The sequence below is a fragment of the Crocuta crocuta genome, unplaced genomic scaffold, assembly GCF_008692635.1.
Source record: "Crocuta crocuta isolate KB4526 unplaced genomic scaffold, BGI_CrCroc_1.0 scaffold176, whole genome shotgun sequence".
Classification (NCBI taxonomy): Eukaryota; Metazoa; Chordata; class Mammalia; order Carnivora; family Hyaenidae; genus Crocuta; species Crocuta crocuta.
Genome location: NW_027531905.1, coordinates 7,897,221 through 7,907,078, shown reverse-complemented (window position 1 = coordinate 7,907,078; position 9,858 = coordinate 7,897,221). Strand labels below are relative to the sequence as shown.

Below are 9,858 nucleotides of genomic sequence, written 5' to 3'. Positions count from 1 at the left end.
TCAATAGTATAGTTCAAGTTCAATGTTTCCTTATTAATTTTCTATATGGACAATCTACCCATTGTTGAAAGGTAGATATTGCTGTCTCCTACTATTATTGAATTGATGTCTATTTCTCTCTTCAGAACTGTTAATATTTGCTTAATGTATTTCGGTGCTCCAATATTGGGTGCACATATATTCATAAGCGTTATATTCTCTTGATGAATTGACACTTTACCATTACAAAATGGCCTTCTTATCTCTTCTTAAAGCTTTGGCTAAAAGTCTATAAGTCTGATATCAAGATAGCTACTCCTACTCTCTTTTGGTTTCCATTTTCACAGAGTATCTTTCATAGAATATCCAACTCTTTGCTTTGGCCTACATGTATCCTTAAAGCTGACATAAGTCTCTTGAAATAATATATTTTAGGTCTTGTGTTGTTGTTTTTTAATTTTACCAGCCACTCTTTATCTTTTGATTGGAGAATTTAATCCATTTATATTTAGAATAATTAATGATAGGAAAGGACTATCTTTCTCACTCTCACTGCCACTGTCAGGAGTGCACACAGGGAGCCAGCCACAGGGCGGAGGGGGTGTAGGTGAGGCACACTGAGTGCTTGGAGAACCCACAGGCCAGCTGAGGAGACTGTAGCTGGGCTATCCCCAATGGTTCATGTGTAGGCGTCTTGATGGAGTTCATGTCACAGTTAGTAGGTAGGATACATCACTCTATTATCTTCTAAGAGTCCTAGCTCCTCTCCCAGATGCTTCCTGCCCCCTAGCTATGCAGCTCCAGATTCAGTGTTCCTCTCCTATGTTCAACTTGTATTTTTGTTCCTCTGATAGTGCTGGAATTTCTCCTCTGGAAACCTGGGCTTCTACAGAGGCTCTCTCATTCATGGGCGACTAAACCATGTCTGAAAGGTCAAAGACCAATACACAACACCTAACCAGTCTTGATCCACAGCTGGGACCAAAGTCTATAGGACTGTTAGATCAAATGCATGGGGAGATGAGACACCTCCCAGGTCCCTAGGCATAAGATGCTGGATCCCAAGATTCCCACAAAGCACTTTTGTCCAAGGATGGATGCCAAATTGTTGGTGCTGAGGGGTGGATATTACAAGAAATGTCATATATAGCCAAGTTACTGACAACACTCCTGTGGTCAATAGTTTACATATTTATTAGACTGCTAACCTTCTTATAGGTAGGTTCAGGCTTCCCTTAACTTTGCATTCTCAGTGTACCCCACAGTGATAAACCTCTGGGATGACTACAAAAATATATAGAAAATATTTGGGAAACATTACACAGGTTGCACAAAGTATCAAAAGTGAGACAATTATTACTTTCACAGACAAGGATTCCCCCTACTGCTCTTGTTTCAACTCATTTGGTTTTCATACAATCAAGTTAAAAACTGTTCTACAAAATGTTTCTTCCTAATATTGAACAACTAGCTTTAATAAGAGAATTTTCTCTATTCTTTTCCTTTGAATATTTTATTTTCAAGTCTTTAATCTTGAACTCTATTTAACTCTATCTACTATTTACGCTTTCAATAATTTCACAGTAAATTGGTTGCTCTCCTTCACCAGATTTCTCTAATTTCTATTTTTGTTCTTTAGAGCAAATTCTTATCTAGTGTCTTTGCTCTTAGTTTTAACTTTTTCCCTGGACAATATGAGCAGATTCAATTTCCTCTTGCACACATATGGGCATACTTTGACTACACACCTAAACCAATTCATCAGCTTTTCTGTGACCAATCCAACATTCTTCAGATTCTAAATTTTCTACACAGTGTACTATCTATAAGAAGTGAGCTTTGTCTTTTTTTCTGTGCTGTACTAACTCATCCACATTTCCTTTCCTTGCCTCCCTTGTTAGCAGGCCTGTGTGTCTGAGGATGTTAGGTAGAGTTAATACTATATAGCAAGAGCTATCAGATAAATTCACTCCTTGCAAAGTTAATTGATTCATCTATGAATTAAAAATGGTTAGGAGTGCCTGGGTGGCTCAGTCATTAAGCATCAGACTTAGGCTCAGGTCATGATCTCACAGTGTGTGGATTCGAGCCCCACATCAGGCTCTGTGCTGACAGCTCAAAGCATGGAGCCTGCTTCAGATTCTGTATCACCCTCTCTCTCAGCCCTTCACCTGCTGGCACTCTATCTCTCTCTCTCTCCCAATTATATACACATTAAGGTTTTTTTAATGTTTAAAAACTCAGTTCTGATATTCATACATGATAGGTGAGTAATCTGTGAATTAATAAATTTCTTCATTAATTAATAAAATTCTATGTACTTAAGATATTGCTACTCCAATTTATGTTTGAGCAAAGAAATCTCAAGTGGGTAATCATACTCATAAAATTCCTTCTAATTATATTTGCATGAAATTTGAAGATTAAACATTTAATAATTGCAATTAAAGAGATACATGACATGTAATATTGATATCTTCCCCAAAGTTGAACATTATAATTTTTCCCATTGAAGTGTTTAAAGACTTATCATATAAAAACTAAAGAATATAATATAATAAATTTGTGTAATAAGCTTCTACATGTATTTTTTTAAAAGTTCAGACCCATGAACATCATGTGTTCATTTCATATCCATGCCATAATAGAGACTATCTTAGATTTATAGTGTTGACTCAACATATGTGAACAGACAATTATTTGGGCCATCTAGTTAGAATGTAGAAAAATCAAGTTATGTACATATAGAACACATTTTAACATTTCAAGGAAGATTTTTTATTTACTGTAAGTGGAATATTTACCGAGCACCTGCTCAGAAGGTTGGGTAAAGAATCATTCATTTAAAACAAGCTTGAATTAAAACTGAAATTGGAAAAAAAGAGTTATACTATGTGAATGAACTTCAAAAGGTTCAGAAGTTGGCCCTGATATACTCACATTTTCATCCAAACTGGAAATCTGAAATATTATGTTGAAAATGGCTTAAAACTGTTTTTTTTTTTTTGTTTTTTTTTGAAAGACTACAGGACCTTTATTTTCTCCTTCCCACCAGACTATAAATGCTGGAAGAACAACCTGTCTTATGGCATTTTGGGCACACAATTTTCCTTCCCAGCAATAAATTGGAAGTACAGAGTTTATGTCTGTTTGATTCCCATCTGTCAACTAAACAGCAGTGAGATCAAATCCATCATTCAATTTCTAAGGCTGTTTATTAGCTATATGCTTGATCATGGGCTTTTAGGTATCCCATTCATAAGATGAAACAAATCAAGGTAGTAACCTATGCCACAGTGATGGCAAATTTAAATTAGATGTACATATGCTGTTTCTCATTGGCTGCAACACATTATTATCATTAGCAATGTGTACTTAAGTAATGGCTTAAGGTGGTGTTTTTGATTTTACTTATGACAAGTTAAAAGATCACCTCCCCCCAGATGGAGAGGCATTTAGAAAGCATAAAAACTAAACAAGATAACAAAGTCTGTGCTAATTACTACTGTTAATGAACAATGTTTCTTATAATGAGAGATATCATGAAGGGAGGTGATGGAAATAATGGCATCCTTGAGAGAAAAATCATGTGTGTGTGTGTGTGCACACATGTGTGTATGTCCTACTATTTATTCCAGTATAGACAGATGTCTCTTTAAGGCTGACCTAAATTTTCTTTCCTGTAAAAAGGCTGAAACTGTTATGTTGGTGTCTCAGAGAGCTGATGTTTCTCACGGAGATTATACTGAATTGTCTCACATTTTCTCTGTTATACCTTTGATAACAAGTTAAAAGTGGAAGAAGAAAAAAAGACTACTTGCAAACAAGAAACCCGTGTTAATGAAATTCTGCATTGCGTAGTAGTCAACTTTTTGCGTGAGGAAGAAATCAAACCCATATTCACAACAGGATGGGCAGGAGTGTGGAATGAAGTCAGTGCAGACCAATGGTTTCTGTCATAATATCCACATGTTATTTTGGTCATATTTCCTAGTCTTTAGTACCTCGAAAGATGAAAACAAAATCAAGATCAAGCCCTCTCTCCCATTCGAACATAAACCATGTGTTACTACTGTGCTACTGAGTTGTGTTCTATAACCACATTTAATTTTTTTAGACATTGTTTCTCTACGTGTGGTCTCTGGCCCAGCAGCAGTATCATCTGGAAACCTGTTAGATATGCATAGTCACAGCCCTCACACAAACTTTCAGACTTAGAAACAAAGGAGGTCAGCCCATTCATCTGTTTTAATAATTATGTATCATTGTAATAAGGCAATGTATTAGTTTTTGAAATAGAAATTATTTCATTCATTCTCAAAACAGTTCAGTGAGGTATTAGAATAAAACTAACAGATAAGGATATATAATTGTAGGAGTGAGATATATATATTATAGTTAAATTAGTGACAGAGTAGTGATAGTTGGCTAAAAACTCCAGATACAAATCATATTAATTTTCTAGCACACTATAAAACTTTATCTGTTACTTCAGCATTCCATTTTGTAAAGTTAACAGATGAATAAAATAATATGGTAGATTTTCCACAACATACTAATAATAATGTCTTTATGTCATAACATATTTTAAATGGTAACATATTAAAGAATATGTCCACATAACTAAACATCACTACCATATTTTAAATGCTCATGAGGAGAAGAAAAATGCCCCTTGTAAATCAAGTTCAGGATACTTTCTTATGGTTTTAAATCACAGAAAAATGCAAATGGACTCTTAAAATATTAAAGAGCAGGTAAAAAGTTCATGTGACTAGATTTGGTTGTTTTCTGTTATTAGTAAATAGTAGTGAAGAGACTGTTCCTGCTCTGCTGTTTTTTAATTTTGTTTAGGGAGGGAGTATAAATAAAGTTTATACTTCAAATGGAAAGGAAAGTATAAATAAATAAATAAATAAATAAATAAATAAATAAATAAATAAATAAATAGGAAAGCAAGTTTTGGGGCACCTAGGTGGTTCAGTTGTTGAGTGTCCAACTTTTGGTTTCAACTCGGGTCATGATCCCAGGGTCATGGAATCGAGCCCTACAACAGGCTCTGTGTTCTCTTTTCCTCTGCCTCACGCCCAGCTCAAGTTCTCCCTCCACCCCCCTTTCTTTCTCTCCTGTAAAATTAACAATAAAAAAGGAGAACAAGTTTCATTTCCCTTAGCTAAGTTCCTGGAGGATAATGACAACATTTTTTTGAAAAAGATTGCAAAATGATGAGGGATGATAGAGAAGAAGGCTTCAGTAACATAAAAATTGTAGTAAGTGGGGTGCCTGGGTGGCTTAGTCGGTTAAGCGTCCGACTTTCGCTTAGGTCATGATCTCGCGGTTCGTGGGTTCGAGCCCCGCGTCGGGCCCTGTGCTGACTGCCAGCTCGGAGCCTGGAGCCTGTTTCAGTCTGTGACTCCCTCTCTCTCTGACCCTCCCCTGCTCACGCTGTCTCTCTCTCTCTCCTAGAAATAAATAAAACATTTAAAAAAAATGTAGTAAGTTATTATGCCTAAACACTGGCTGCCATGAATTAAATATATGGATTTATATTTAAAATATATTTTTTTTAAAAAAAGGATTTTTACCTTTAAAGGAAAGACAATGACCTTAAGGCTAGGAGAACACTGGGGCGCCTGGGTGGCTTAGTCGGTTAAGCGTCTGACTTTCGCTTAGGTCATGATCTCGCGGTTCGTGGGTTCGAGCCCCGCGTCGGGCCCTGTGCTGACTGCCAGCTCGGAGCCTGGAGCCTGTTTCAGTCTGTGACTCCCTCTCTCTCTGACCCTCCCCTGCTCACGCTGTCTCTCTCTCTCTCCTAGAAATAAATAAAACATTAAAAAAAAAAAAAAGGCTAGGAGAACACTTCATTCAGACAAAAGTGGACTGGATAGTTCTTTGCTGTCAGGTGCTCAGATTCTTCGCTTTATGAAATAAAAAGAAAGCATTCTGAATGTGGGTCTCACATTTCTTCAAATTTCACTTCAAACATCCTTTTCCTTAGAGATGGTTTTGAGACATAGAAATTAATAATTAAGCTTTATTTATGGTATTAATTCATTAAGTCTTTTGTTAAGAAAAATCATAATCATTTCTTAGTGTTCTACTTTTCCAGGTAAGAAATCAAGGTTCAAACATTTCCACCACTGCCTTTGCTAAAGGGATGGATAAATATATTGCATTGATTCCCAGATAAGCTGTCTTTTGTCTCTAATTAGGGTTCTGTCAAACTATCTCTACCTCTCTTATTTCATCTTGAAATTCTTCTTTAATAACTATGTATGTTAGTTTTCCTATTCATCACCGAATGTAAGGAAGGACTATTTGGCATGTGTAATTCTATAGGAAGTTACGACACTTATTCATTTGTGAACAAAGAAAAGTTTTTACAATCAATAACTGTACTACATATATTAGCAGTTCTAAAGTTCCATTTGTTTTTAAATCAGTATTTTAAAATGCTATACCTGTCTCTTATGACAAATGTACAGCACAGTAGTTAAAAGTCAGATGGTAAGGATAAATTACTTAGATAATCTTTTCTAGTAGTTATGTCTTTGGGTAAGTTCCCTAATTTCTCTATGCCTCAGTTTCTCTATGTGTAACCTGGAAATAACACTACCTATTTTATAGGGCTATTGTGAGCTTTGAATGAATTAATACATGTAGAAGACTTAATAGAATGCCTAGTTCCTGGGAAATATTCAATGAAGCTGACTTACTACTTTAGTTTGTACCTTTTATACCTGAAAAAAGTTATTTAATCTTTTTAAGCCTCATTCTCCTCACATATCACAATGTAAATATTTTCCCCTTTCTCCGTTAGATACAAACCACAAATTAATAAACATTTGAGGTACCAAAGTGGGGCAAGTAGCTGAATTTGAGCATGTTTCCTTAAATCAAAGACAAGGTAATCCCAGTTCTAGTAGTTCTTACTTAGTCTCATCACATGTAAGATTTTAGAAACTATTTTTAAAAAGAAAGTTGAAACATAAACCTTTAAAATAAAAACTGAACACAAAAAAATGTTATACACACTAAAGTGTTTGATTGTGAGGATAAAATTGTAGGCTTTCAGGGGCGGCTGGCTCAATGGGTTGAGCATCTGAACCTTGATTACAGCTCAAGTTATGCATGATCACAAGGTCATGGGATTAGCCCCACATCCAGCTCCATGCTGAGCGTAGAGCCTGCTTGGGACTCACTCACTCAATTAAAAAAAAAATTGTAGGCTTTCAGTTGGGCTGATACTACGAAAAATTTTTGATATATTTATCCATAAATATAAGAGTATAATCTTTTATGATTTATGACAGATTTAAATGTGAACTACATATTTAAACAATCAATATATATCATATCTCAGGCATGATATTTCAGAGACATCTCAGATAGTTACATAAAGAATCAGAGAGGGAAGAGTCACCAACAAGCAACAAAAAGAGCAAGATGTCAGGATATGCAATGAGCCTTGAGTTAGAAAGATAAGACACTACCAATAAATTCTCACTGTTTTCCCTCCAGTTAAGAATCTAGCCATGTACAAGTATATACTAATATGTAAAGAAGAGTAAAAAATAGCTTCAGTGGAGAAGAAGAGGTATTTTAGATATGACATAAAAAAGGACATTCTCAACCATGCAGGTTGTTAGATAATAAAATGAATCCCATGAATACTAACAATGAGGATTCTAGAATGGAATGGATAAACCATCTCCCAAATGAAGGCAGTAGTATCTTCTTCACATCCATGTTTCGAGGAATAACTAAAGAAGAGAGCACTTTATATATGAGAAATAATAGTAACCACCCCAAACGTAGGAGTGTGTGTGTGTGTGTGTGTGTGTGTGTTAGGTAAAGTACTCAGTACTTAGCATGTGCTATTTGTTATTTTTTGGAATTGTCAGAAAAATTTGAAGTCAGGCCTCTTAACTTTGGGCTTAACCTTTATTACAGGCAATTTCAGTCTTAAGAATATATGATCCATGTGTTACCTCCACTTATATCTCATAGTATCTCAAAGTCCCCATTTGACGATGGAACCATGGATGAGTAAAGATAGAGAGGAATATACATACTGCAAGTGAAGAAGAAGAGCTGAATTTGAATTTTGCCTCAGACATTTATTCACTTTGTAATTGAGGATACTTTATCTTTCAGAGCCTAAGTTTTACCATCTCTAAAACAAGGTCCAAGACAGCCATGTGGCACTCTGGTGAGAACAAAGTAAGACCATATGCATAAAGTGCCTCATATAGCATCTAGTAAATCATCATTTCCTTTTCCTTACTCTCTTCCACAAAAACTGAAGAAAAATCTTCCAGCATATTCATGCCATTCCTTACATATTTAAAGCCATATAAGAGTTCACCTTAACCTAAGTGTCTGCAAAGAGAGAAAGTATTAAGAGCCATCTGTGATGCAAATTGGGGTAGGAACAGACTTGGTATGAATTCTTTCCTGACCTCCCATATAGAATTGACTACTTCCTTCTACTTGAGGGAACACTGTGCCCTTAACAAACTCTCATGGCTCCTACATATTTTTATTCAATTGCTCTTGTTTATAAGCTTATCTAGCCCTACTAGATGGTAAACTTCAGGAGAAAATAAAGAACGTCATATAGATGATGAGTAAGAAATAGTTTGATATTTTTGAGGGCATGCAGCAATATTGTGCTATTCTCTACAATGTCCAGCATGTTCCTGCCTCGGGGTTTTGCATTTTCTTTGTGTTACACCTGAAATGCTTCTCTCCTAGATGTTGGCATGGTTCCCTCCCTCACCTTTTGCAGGTGTTGTCGCAAATTTCACTTTCTCAGCAAAGCCTTCCCTAACCAACCTATTTGTAATGTGTACGTGAGGGTACACACACACACACACACACACACTGCACACCCCGTCTCTTTTTCTCCATCTACCACTATCTGACATAGTGTTAATTATTTGTATTGTTCATCATCTGCCTTCCCCATTACAGTGTAAAGTTCATGAAGGCAGAGGGGTATTTTTTGGTCTTTTCTGTTCACTAACTTGCATTTGGCACAGTGTCTGGGACATAGTAAGTGCTCAATAAATATTGGCTGAATGAATGAATAAATTTCACAACGATATAGCATTTGAAAGAGGAAAGATGAATACTTCTGATGAATAACAATAGACACATCTGTATACTTTTAAAATGTGTGCTATGATTAAGCTAATCCCATGATATTGCATAACTGCTCAGAACACATTTTGTGTTACTTGATATACTGCAGTTTCAATTTCTTCTTCAAGCAAAGGAGCATGCATTCTTCTCAGGGGAAACAGACGAAGTTGATTTATCTAGTGCTGAGTTATCTCAATTTTTCCTTATCAACACAGATCAAAGTATGCTTAAAGTACCCCTCAAGATAATATAAAATCTTCTCTTTGATTTATAGATGAGGAAACTAAGGAAAGAAGATGACTCCTGAAGTTCACTGTCAACATTTAGTTCTTCTAACCAAATCACAGGACCCTTCTGAACCAATCTATCTTTCTACAACTGATTTATAACTAATAAAACCTAAGTTATCTTTTTTGCCCCCATTGTATCTGTGCTATTTAGACTATGTTTAGTGGCTAATGAGCCAATCTAAACTATTCAAGGAGAAGGCAAAGATCTACCCATGTGAGCAAATCCTGTTTCCTAAATAAGCCCTCCTCTTAACTTCTATATTTGAAACGTTAACAATGTGTCCACCTGGACTTCTTGGAGAGCTCTGGTTTGCGAGGACAATATATGCCTTGGTTCATCTATGGAACAATCAGCTTAAGGAGTTGTATTCAGATATTATTAATGTTTTCAAACCCACTTCCTATTTTCCTGCTGAAATCCCTGCCAAGCACACACTTCAGC

At 35.8% G+C, this 9,858-nt stretch overlaps 1 long non-coding RNA gene across 1 annotated transcript; it reads left to right on the top strand.

Moving 5' to 3' along the window:
- The first annotated feature begins 7,698 nt into the window (after positions 1 to 7,698).
- On the top strand, positions 7,699 to 9,542 carry LOC144240206 (uncharacterized). The gene is made up of 3 exons (XR_013337644.1): positions 7,699 to 7,793; positions 8,137 to 8,202; positions 9,401 to 9,542. It is a non-coding gene; the product is annotated as an uncharacterized LOC144240206 (long non-coding RNA).
- The last annotated feature ends 316 nt before the right edge of the window (positions 9,543 to 9,858 follow it).